This window comes from Nelusetta ayraudi, unplaced genomic scaffold (assembly GCF_046127955.1).
Source record: "Nelusetta ayraudi isolate G7.1 ecotype Tasmania unplaced genomic scaffold, CSIRO-AGI_Nayr_v1 ptg000135l, whole genome shotgun sequence".
Lineage (NCBI taxonomy): Eukaryota > Metazoa > Chordata > Actinopteri > Tetraodontiformes > Monacanthidae > Nelusetta > Nelusetta ayraudi.
Genome location: NW_027466185.1, coordinates 2,077,501 through 2,087,500, shown reverse-complemented (window position 1 = coordinate 2,087,500; position 10,000 = coordinate 2,077,501). Strand labels below are relative to the sequence as shown.

The following is a 10,000-nucleotide window of genomic DNA, read 5'->3' as shown; positions in this document are numbered from 1 at the left end:
TTCTTTAGAGTCTCATTTCCCATACATCTAAATTAAAAGTTCAGAGAAGGCTTTTTTTTTTTTTTTATTGCAGAGAGCAGTCTCATTTGCTCTGTAAGACCAGGCCTGGGTGACTTCAGCAAACTCAGAATTGGGGACTCAACTGCATCGTTGACCAATGAAGCCTGTATCTGATTATGTTGATTTACAGGTGAAAGAAACCTTCTCATGGCTTTTGCGAAGTACCTATCCTGAATAGCAGCGTCTGCTTTGTTTAAAGATTAGAAAGCCTTCAAGCTCGTATCGCCGCAAGAAAAAATATATGAAATGCTACGAGATACCAAGGCGAGCAATTCTTTCAACTTAATGCAGATACATTGAAAGACCACTTGCATTCGAAAGACAACTTCAACTTGAAAAAAACAAACCAAAACCAAACCACAGAAGCCTCTGGAAGATCACTGCAGGTTCCAAGGCCTGTTTATGCTGCGTGTGTTCCCCTGTCTGCCTTCAACAAATAATTACTATAGGTCCGCCATCTGCAACTGTCCCAATCCCTCATCTTGATTGCATTGAGCCCCAAATGACCAGATGTTTCATCACTATTATGGTATTAGCGAGCAGCTCAATAGGCAGATGTGTGTCTCTCCCAGCTGATTGTTGTCATGACAGGGGGAGTAGTCTGATTACCTCCCCTGATTAGGCCAATGGGCCCGCTAATCCTCCGGCAACTGCTTCAGATCAAGGGTGTCAGCGCGACCCGGCGAACTCTGAGAACGGGAGAAGGTCTCTCAGGGAGCGTGCAGTAAGGCGCCTGAGTGGAAAATAAGGGGAGAAAAAAACAAAACAAAAGGACAAAAACACATGGATAGAGGGTGGAAGTCGTCGTGACAAAGTGAGACTGCCAGGTGGGCGCGGGTGAATACGCATTTTGGTTGTTACGGAGGACAAAAACTCATGTGCATGACACAGACACACACACACACACACACACACACACACACACACACACACACACACACACACACACACGTGTGCATGTACACATGCGAGCACACAATGTCAGGGTTTATAACTTGAGCTTGACTACTCATCCCAAATGTCATGTTTATCTGATCCGTATTAAAGACCCTGTGACAATGGAACAGATGGGACTGCCTTTTGTAGTGCAAGTGCACACGGGAGACATGCACACACACACAAACACACACACACACACACACACACGCACACACACACACACACACACACGCACACACACACACAGATGCTTGCCGCTCTTTTCCCCTCTCTTCCTGCCTCTCAGTGGGCTGTTTGAGTTGGGCCGAGGTTGTGTGATTGTGATTAGCCAAGCACAGTGATGGTGCTCTACAGGGGAGCCAGGCGGCTCTCACAACGCCAGACGGACAACATAACACACATGCAAACACATACAACTCATGCACAATGTGTATATATATGTACATATATATATATATATATATATATATATATATATATATATATATGTATATATATATATATGTGTGTGTATATATATATATATATATATATATATATATATATATATATGTATATATATATATATATATATGTATATATATATATATATATATATATATATATATATATATATATATATATATATATATTTATATATATATATATTTATATATGTAAACACAGTGGGTTCGGAATAGTATTCAGATGGCCTTACATTTTTCAGTCTTTGTCATGGTGCAGCCATTTGCTAAAATCATTTATTTGTATTTTCATTTAGTCAATTTTTTAAATTTGATTTCAATTTCCTCGTTCATGTACACACAACACCCAATATTATCAGAAAAACACAGACAGAATTTCTTGCAGATTTATTTCAAAATAAACTCTGAGATATCACATGGCCATAAGAATTCAGACCCTTTGCTGTGACACTTGCATATTTAACCCAGGTGCTGTCCAATTCTTCGGATGATAATAATAATAATAATAAAACTTTATTTGTACAGCGCTAAATCACAACCAAAGGCATCTCAAAGCACTTTATACAATCAGGGAGAACCAACCGGGCCCCCGGATCATCTTTGTAGATGGGCCTACACCTTCATTGGAGTCCAGCTGTGCTTATTTATATTGATTGGACTTGATTGGGAAAAACACACACGTGTGTTTGCAGCTCATTGTGTAAAGTCAGAGCAAAAGTGAATCATGAGGTGGAAGGAACTGACTGAAGAGCTGAGAGACAGAACTGTGGCAAGGCACAGATCTGGCCAAGGCTACAAGAAAAAATAAAAAATAAATAAAATAAATCTGTTGCACTTCAGGTTCCTGAGAGCACAGTGGCCTCCATAATCCTTAATTGGAAGAAGTTTGGGATGACCAGGACACTTCCTCGAACTGGCCGTCTGGCCAAACTGAGCATCCGGGGGAGAAGAAGAACCCAAAGATCACTGTGGCTGAGCTCCAGAGATGCAGCGGGAAGATGGGACAACTGCAGCCCTCCACCAGTTGAGGCTTTGTGGCAGAGTGGCCTGCCGGAAGCCTCTCCTCCTCCTAACCCTAACCCAAAGCCAGCATCGAGTTGGCCAAAAAACACCTGAAGGACTCCCAGACTCTGAGAAATAAAATTCTCTGGTCTGATGAGACCAAAACTTTTTGGTATTTGTGGAGAACACATGGCGCTGTTCATCACCTGCCTAATACCATCCCTACAGTGAAGCGTGGTGGTGGCAGCATCGTGCTGTGGGGGTGTTTTTCAGCTGCAGGGACAGGACAACTGCTTGCAATTGAAGGTAAGATGAATGCAGCCAAGTACAATGATATATTGGAGAAAAATAAAAACTTTTTCCAGAGTGTTCATGACCTGGGCCATCGGTTCGCCTTCCAACAAGACAATGATCCCAAGCCCACAGCTAAAATAACGAAGGAGTGGTTTCAGAACAACTCTGTGAATGCTCTTGAATGGCCGAGCCAGAGTCCTGATTTAAATCTGAAGTCTCTGGAGAGACCTGAAGATGGCTGTCCGCCAACATTCACCATCCAACCTGACAGAATGGGAGAGGATCTGCAAGGAGGAATGGCAAAAGATCGCCAAATCCAGGTGTGAAAAACTTGTTGGATGATTCCAAAGAAGACTCATGGCTATATTGGCTCAAAAAGGTGCTTCTACTCCATACTGAGCATAGGGTCTGAAGACTTAGGCCAATGTGATATTTCAGTGTTTATTTTGCACTAAATCTGCAAACACACACACACAGCCTTTTTCCTTTGAATAAAGTTCAGTAAATGGCTTCCGAGTGGGTCTGTATTTGGCTGGCTCGTATTTTGCTGTCCGGACCTTGTTTGCATGAAATGACCCAAAGGAGACTTTTGTTCATCAAATTTGTTCATCTATTTTGAAAAATAAATGGAAATAGCTCCCTTCTGGTTTGTCGTGGACCAAAGGTCAGAGCGTATGAATATAGGTCTTGAAGAGAGGAAGTGCGGATCTTTGTTCCATGTCTCTATGACCTTTGTACTGGTCACTAAGGCCATTCTAGTATGAGACAGTGTTTTTTGCCTGTACGTGGCTTTTTGGAGCTCCTAGAATTTTCTTTTTTTGCATTTTATAACATTTTTACTGGTCCTGACCTGCATGCCAATTTTTTGCTAATTTAAGAGTATGTAAAGTGGGTCAAAATGAGTTGGAAAGACGTTTAAGGACGGTGTCACACAGTGCGTGTACCCAGTATGGAGTTATTCACAAAAAATTTACTTTACTATGTTATACTAAATTTTCATTCCCCAACATTTGCTGCTTCGAAGAGAACATGTTGAAAAATTGTTGACTTTTTTGCATCATTTTACACATACCTGCAAACAAGCTCAAATTGTGCCTTTTCTTTCGAAGATACACACTAGGCCTGAGAGGTTGAAATGTAGGTGAGGATCACATGCCAGTGTGGGTTTTGGTCCCATGTCTCTATAACATTCGTACTGGCCAAGAGAATTATTCTAGTTTAGGTAATGGGTTTTTGCCTGTAAGTGGCGCTCTGGGGCAAATAGAGCTTTAATCTTTGCATCAGAATTCTTTTTTCACCGGTCCTGACCTGCTGCTGAATTCCGTTAGAACTGGAAAAGATTAAAGGGGTCAAAATTGAATTGAAAGACACGTGAATAATAAAATAATAATAATAATAATAATAATAATAATAATAATAATAATAATAATAATAATAATAATGACAATGATGATGATGATGATGATAATAATAATAACAATAAAAACAATGGGTCTTTCCCCCATGTGCAAGATGTGGCTCAAAGCACGCCTCCCATCGGGCTCAGCCCCAATAACCACAGTGCATTATCTGCCATGCAACTTTCACCTGTTGATGGCTAAATAGTCTGAAATGATTTGCAGGGTGAGATACCTGGATTCCTAAGTGTGTACCAGAGCACAATTTCCAACATGTGATGAAGCAATAGGTATTAAAAAGGCTGCTGGATATCTCAAAATTAACACTCAAGACAATTAGATGTAGTTAGAGATGATTATTAGAGGAAATGTTTTGCCCCATATTCACTGTTTTATTTCAAAATCAATAAAAACTATCAGGTGGCATAAGTATTCCATTCTCAAAAAAAAAAAAAAAAAAAAAAAAATACAGAAAAGCAGCTTTACCTAAAGATTCGTTCATTAAAAAAACTTGGCAGATTCAGGAATCAGTGATGACTTTCAGGGCTCAAAACGTGACAACAAACAAATTAAGGACAAACTCCTTACATTTCTGGGTAGTTCTCGAATATTGTCGCTGAGAGAAACATTGATGAATGTAAAACAAATCGGTACAGTGAACAGTTGTGCGTGATATGAGACTACTAGAATCTCAATGCTGGCATTACTTCTCACACTGTTGGCCAAGTGCCAAAAGCATCATTAATCACCAGTAAATTCAGAGTCCGGTCGGCCTCACATTGCAACACAGAACGATCCCCGAGCCCCCCACCGCTCACCAACCCCACACGTCAGCTTGCTTCGTCAAAGCCATTTTCACACACACACACACACTCACACACACACACACACACACACCAGTTTTTTGTTTTTTTTGTAACTGTGAACCCCCAACAAAACTTGAAAATAACATTTCACCGTTTTTTGCCTTTTCCACCGATCTTTCAAAACTCCCAACCTACATTCAGAGGTGCTCCGAACCATGCAGCCGCCCGCGTTTGTCCTGGTGCTTTTGTACCATTTTTTTTTTGCGGCTAAGTGGCCATTGTGGCGAATGAGGAGGGAGACCAGCTAGCATCACAAAGCCACCAGTCCCAGGCTTAGAGGCTCCACCAGCAGCCAGCCGGCCCCACTCGGCACGCACCTGGCACCCCCTCACACACACACACACACACACACAACACACACACACCCACCCACACACACACACACACACACGTGCACGGCCCTTATTAATTGCTAATACATATTTATGCGCCCTGCAAATTTGCCATTTGTTTATGCATAAAATTATCAATACTGCCGGGCGTCCGGCCAGTGAAAACGGTGACCTTTTTAAAGAGTAATAAATGGGATGGGGTTTGTTGTGCACGTGCATGTGCGCGCCTGCGCTTGTCTAATGGCTGATGTTTTAAAAAGGGAGGTGTGGAGTTGGAACGAGGGGCGGAGGGGTGGTAGTTCGGCTGCTGGACGTGGCAAAGAGGCGGCCGGGGGGGGAGCCTGCCAAGAGGAGATCCACTGATCTGGATGTTTACCCGCGGTTTGATTTTCACAGAGGCGGCACTCCCTCTTTGTCCTCGGCTTCATTAGCTGCGTCCATGTGTCCGTGCTGGACGCGGTGCTGAGAGCGCGTGGGGAGGAGGAGCGGGGGGTGGGGGGTTTGTGTGCTGCTTCCAGTCACGCATGGGCTTTGAGCTAAAGCGCCTTAAACTCCCCCCCCCCAAAAAAAAGCAAAACAAAAAACAAAAGAAAAAGAAAAATGTTGTCAATGATAATTAATGCAGTCTGCATTTATTGCCTAGCTCCTCCCACTTTCTTCAGCATCAAGGAGCTGGTTTTCCTTCTTCATTTGTCTCCTTGGGGAGGAAACCAGTATGGATTTCCCTGGACACAGCTGCTTCTCAAGCCTTATTTGAGGAAACACTGTAATTCCTTTAGCATTGAGCCACAGCAGCCCTGCTCAGCACAAAGATCGGTGTCTTGGCAAAAGTGCATTTTGAAAGTGATCAGTTTCAATGTCTTTAATGTCTTCTGGTTATGAATTTGGAATGTCCACCTTAGACCGAATATATTTGGGGAGGGGAAGTAAGACGACAACGCATCTCAGATTTAATTTGAGGCATTTCTAACAGGGCAAAATCATATTTCTTACCAAACTTTAATTGGCAAGGAAGTGGGGAAGTGGATTTCTGTAAATCCATTTCTTTGAAAAAATAAAAAAGAATAAAAGATGATGAATTATGTCAACTCTTAACAGGCTACAGTAACAGTCAGTCACAACAGCGTCTGACTGGATGAAAGTGCAGTTTCTTTCAGCCACGGTAAAGCAGAGCGGGAACTACAGCCACCGGCGGGTCTGGCGGCGCAGCGAAAGCGGCAGATGGTGCAAAGCGGCGGCGAGGAACTGACGAGTCCCAGATCTGATACGTGGAAACATTTTCGGTTTCGCCGCGTCGAGAAGTGACAGGGAGAAGAGGGTGACTGATGGATGCAGAGGAGAAAAAGCAACAAAAAACAGAATAAAAACATTATGCAATCGCTGTCAGGCTGCTGTAACTGAGACTAGGCCCACTCTGCAGGAATTAATGCCCACTTCAATTTTTTTTTTTAAATAGATTTTGTTTTTAAAATACTCGATAAGCTTATAAGCTTAAGGTCCTCAAGTGAGCCGCATTCTCAGATTTGTTTAACAAAGTAAATATGGATCAATATTGAAGTTGATGCCAGAATGAGGAAGTGATAAGCTTTTCACTTTCTTGCTCCAATTGAACCAGGATCCAGCTGGAAAACCAAGAAACCACGATCTGGCAGGAAGACAGCCACTAGAGGCGAACGCACGGCGGACGCGCCCAGAATAATTAGCATTGTGACGAGAGAAAAACTCTGCCCACTGCAAACAAGTCAGAGAAGGGGCAGTTAGAGCAGTTGTAATTAGCCCCGGATGGAGGTTGGAGAGGGACGTGACTCAGTCTTACCTCAATCTGAACTCAAGGAAAGACAAAACAATGAAACAAAACGGAACAAGAGGATCCAATTGTTGGAAGAAGCGCAATGGATTATTGATGGCTTATCGATGGCTTTGAGGCCCTGACATCTTTTCTTCTCCAGTCCTCCCCCTCTTTAGTCCTCTTTTCTTTTTTTTCAGCCTGAGGACATTGTGGATCTCAACTCTGTCATCTTGTCATCGATTTTTCTCGCTCTGTTCATCGTCCTTGGGCATCTGTTAAAAGGCTTGCGCTCTTCGCTGGTCCCTTCTTCTGTGAAATCCGGCTAAACTTTCCCTTTCTTCTCTTAACCAGGACTGGACGTCTCGCTGATGGGGACCAGGAACTCAGCTGCAGCGCCACCTCTCCAAGGACTTGAGTAGGTCAGCCGCCGCTTTTACTCAGACTTAGAATGTTCTTAAAGGACAATTCACCACATATTGCAATTCCAACCATTTTTTGCGTCCCAGCAGAGGTGGAAAAAGTATTCACAATCTGTACTTAAAGTAAAGGTATGGATACTTGTGTAAAAAACAAATAATATATTTTTTTACTCAAGTAAAAAAAAAAAATAGAATAATAGATAAATGAGTTATCTTTAAAATAGTATGTATCTTTTAAGTGCTTGTAATGAGAAAATTAACAAGCAGGTTTTTCCACTGTGAGGCATAGAAAGTACAGATTTTTGTGTGCAAGCGTAGGTCGTAAAAAGAATAAAGTCATTCAAAAAAAGACTCCAGTGAAGTACAGGTAATTGAAACATCTACTTAAGAACAGTAGCAAAGTATTTGTTCTACGTTACTTCCCATCACTGCTCCCCAACAATTTTTCCAATCCACGTGACCACTCTGGGGTTTCACAGCAGAGACCATGTGACCAGTTATTGACCAGTTATCTCCCAGAGCCCAGATCCAGACTGGTGTGTGTTGAGTGTGGGTGATTCTGTGTTGGCCCCAAGATGAGCTGGACTCGTCCAGGCTGTAACCCCGCCCCCTCACCCAAAGACGGCCGGGACACACTGCAGCACCCATACTGCAGTGGTACAACTTTGTGGTTTCTGACGCACGCGAGGAAAAAATTCACTCAAACAGGCAATAAATGAGCAAGACCATCGCTGGTTGCTTGGCCATAAAGAAGTGGAATTTGAATTCAGTCGACGTCGAACTGTCGTCCCCTTGAGTGCGTCGAAGACGCTGGACTGGGGACTGGAGCCGTGTCTGGAAGGTACACGCCGACACGAGCTGCAAACAACCACCTTTCCTCCGCCTTTTCCACAACCCAACTCTTGTTTTGTGGCCTTCGTGAGGTCACACGCGGAGGGGGGGCGGAGTTGCTCAAGTCAGTTTCCATGACGACACAGTCACCACCCGGCCAATCGGCAATCTCAGCTGGCATTTGCGGGGCCAGCGGGCGGCCGACCGGCGAGCATCGCATCTCTACATCTGACACGGAGGCAGCGGAGGGGAGAAGGTTCAGACCGTTCAGACCGCGAGGGAAAGGCCACTAATGCATGAAAAAGCCCTGGGTTTTACATTTTTGTTTTCCAAAATTAAATATGACATAAATTACTTACTTCCACAGAAAACAGAGGGTTGCCACAGCACACGTGTCCGCAGCCGTTAGTATTACAAAACTGACAACTTACGAATAAAAGCGGAATTCAAAATAATATAACCGCACGCCACGAAAAAGATGCATCTCTTTTCCCTCCGATCAAATCACACAAAGTGCACTTAAACACGCTCAAGGAAACCCACGTCCAGTCTTGCAACAGTCATCCGGCAGCATGAACGATATCATCTTCCCGCCGACGAACAAACTTCCTAGCCGTCGAGACTTGTGTGGCAATTCTGCATTTTCTTTTCGTTTTTTTGCAGAGGAGACGGGAAGCCGGCAAAGCCAAACTATTAAGAATATTAAATTAGCCATCTCGGCTGTCTCAAACTTGGCCAAGGTCCTCAAGGTTTGGGGAGTGACCTTGTTCTTATCATTATGCACAGGCATAAATGGGATTTCAGCTGCGGTTGCTGTACTCAATATTTTTATGTTACACAAGGCTTGCGGCCCACTGCCTGATATAGACTTTGACAAGTTTTGCTCTATGAGGATGACTTTTGCTCAACTTCCCTGAGCTTTTTCCCTCCCTGGTGTCATGGTTTGGAAAACCTGCCTATAAGAGTTCTGACACCAGGGGGGTCAGAGTTGAGCCCCGAGCCGCTCAACCACACACCCGGGCAGCGGCAGCGACGAGCCAGTTCCGTCTCCAGGGACGAGACCCGTCCCTTGGCCGGTGACTTCCAGACACTTCCAGGCCCCATGAGACAGGGACAGCCGTCTTCCTGTGGCTCTTTACATCTGAGTTCTTGGTTCTGAGATCTTGGTTTGCACGTAACACCGCAAGTTTGCTTTCCAATACGCCGTGTTTGTTTTAGCTTCGTTAAGCAGAGTCCTAGGAACGTCAACGTCGACCTTTGCGCAAATCGTTTTCTATTCTTTCAGCGAAAGAGCCGCGCCAACTCTTCTGCTCTGCGTGTCTTTTTTTTTCTTTTCCTCCAAGCAGCGAGAGTTGAACCGGAGGGGGAAACAGAGAGTGGAGAGGGTTGAAGAGGTAAACGGTCAGGGGGACGGCATATGGACGGCAGCGACAGCGGGATTGTTTGTTTGGGAAGAGGAAGCTGCAGGGGGACAACAGGGGACAACGGGGGACATCTGAGACAAAGACGACATATGGTGCTTTAAAACAGCATCATTACTTTTAGAAATGAAATACGGATCTGCAGTTTGTTCAGGATTTCTTTTTTGTTTAATTTGCTTCTACTCT

At 43.9% G+C, this 10,000-nt stretch overlaps 1 protein-coding gene across 2 annotated transcripts in view; it reads left to right on the top strand.

Moving 5' to 3' along the window:
* The window catches only part of sox5 (SRY-box transcription factor 5), a 236,557-nt gene that overhangs the window by 43,227 nt on the left and 183,330 nt on the right, over positions 1-10,000 (top strand). Inside the window, exon 2 of one of the 2 annotated variants that reach the window (XM_076051749.1) lies at positions 7,495-7,558. The gene's annotated coding sequence lies outside the window, so the exon portion shown is untranslated. Of the gene's footprint in view, positions 1-7,494; positions 7,563-10,000 lie in introns of both variants that reach the window. The other variant, XM_076051748.1, reaches the window with a different exon arrangement.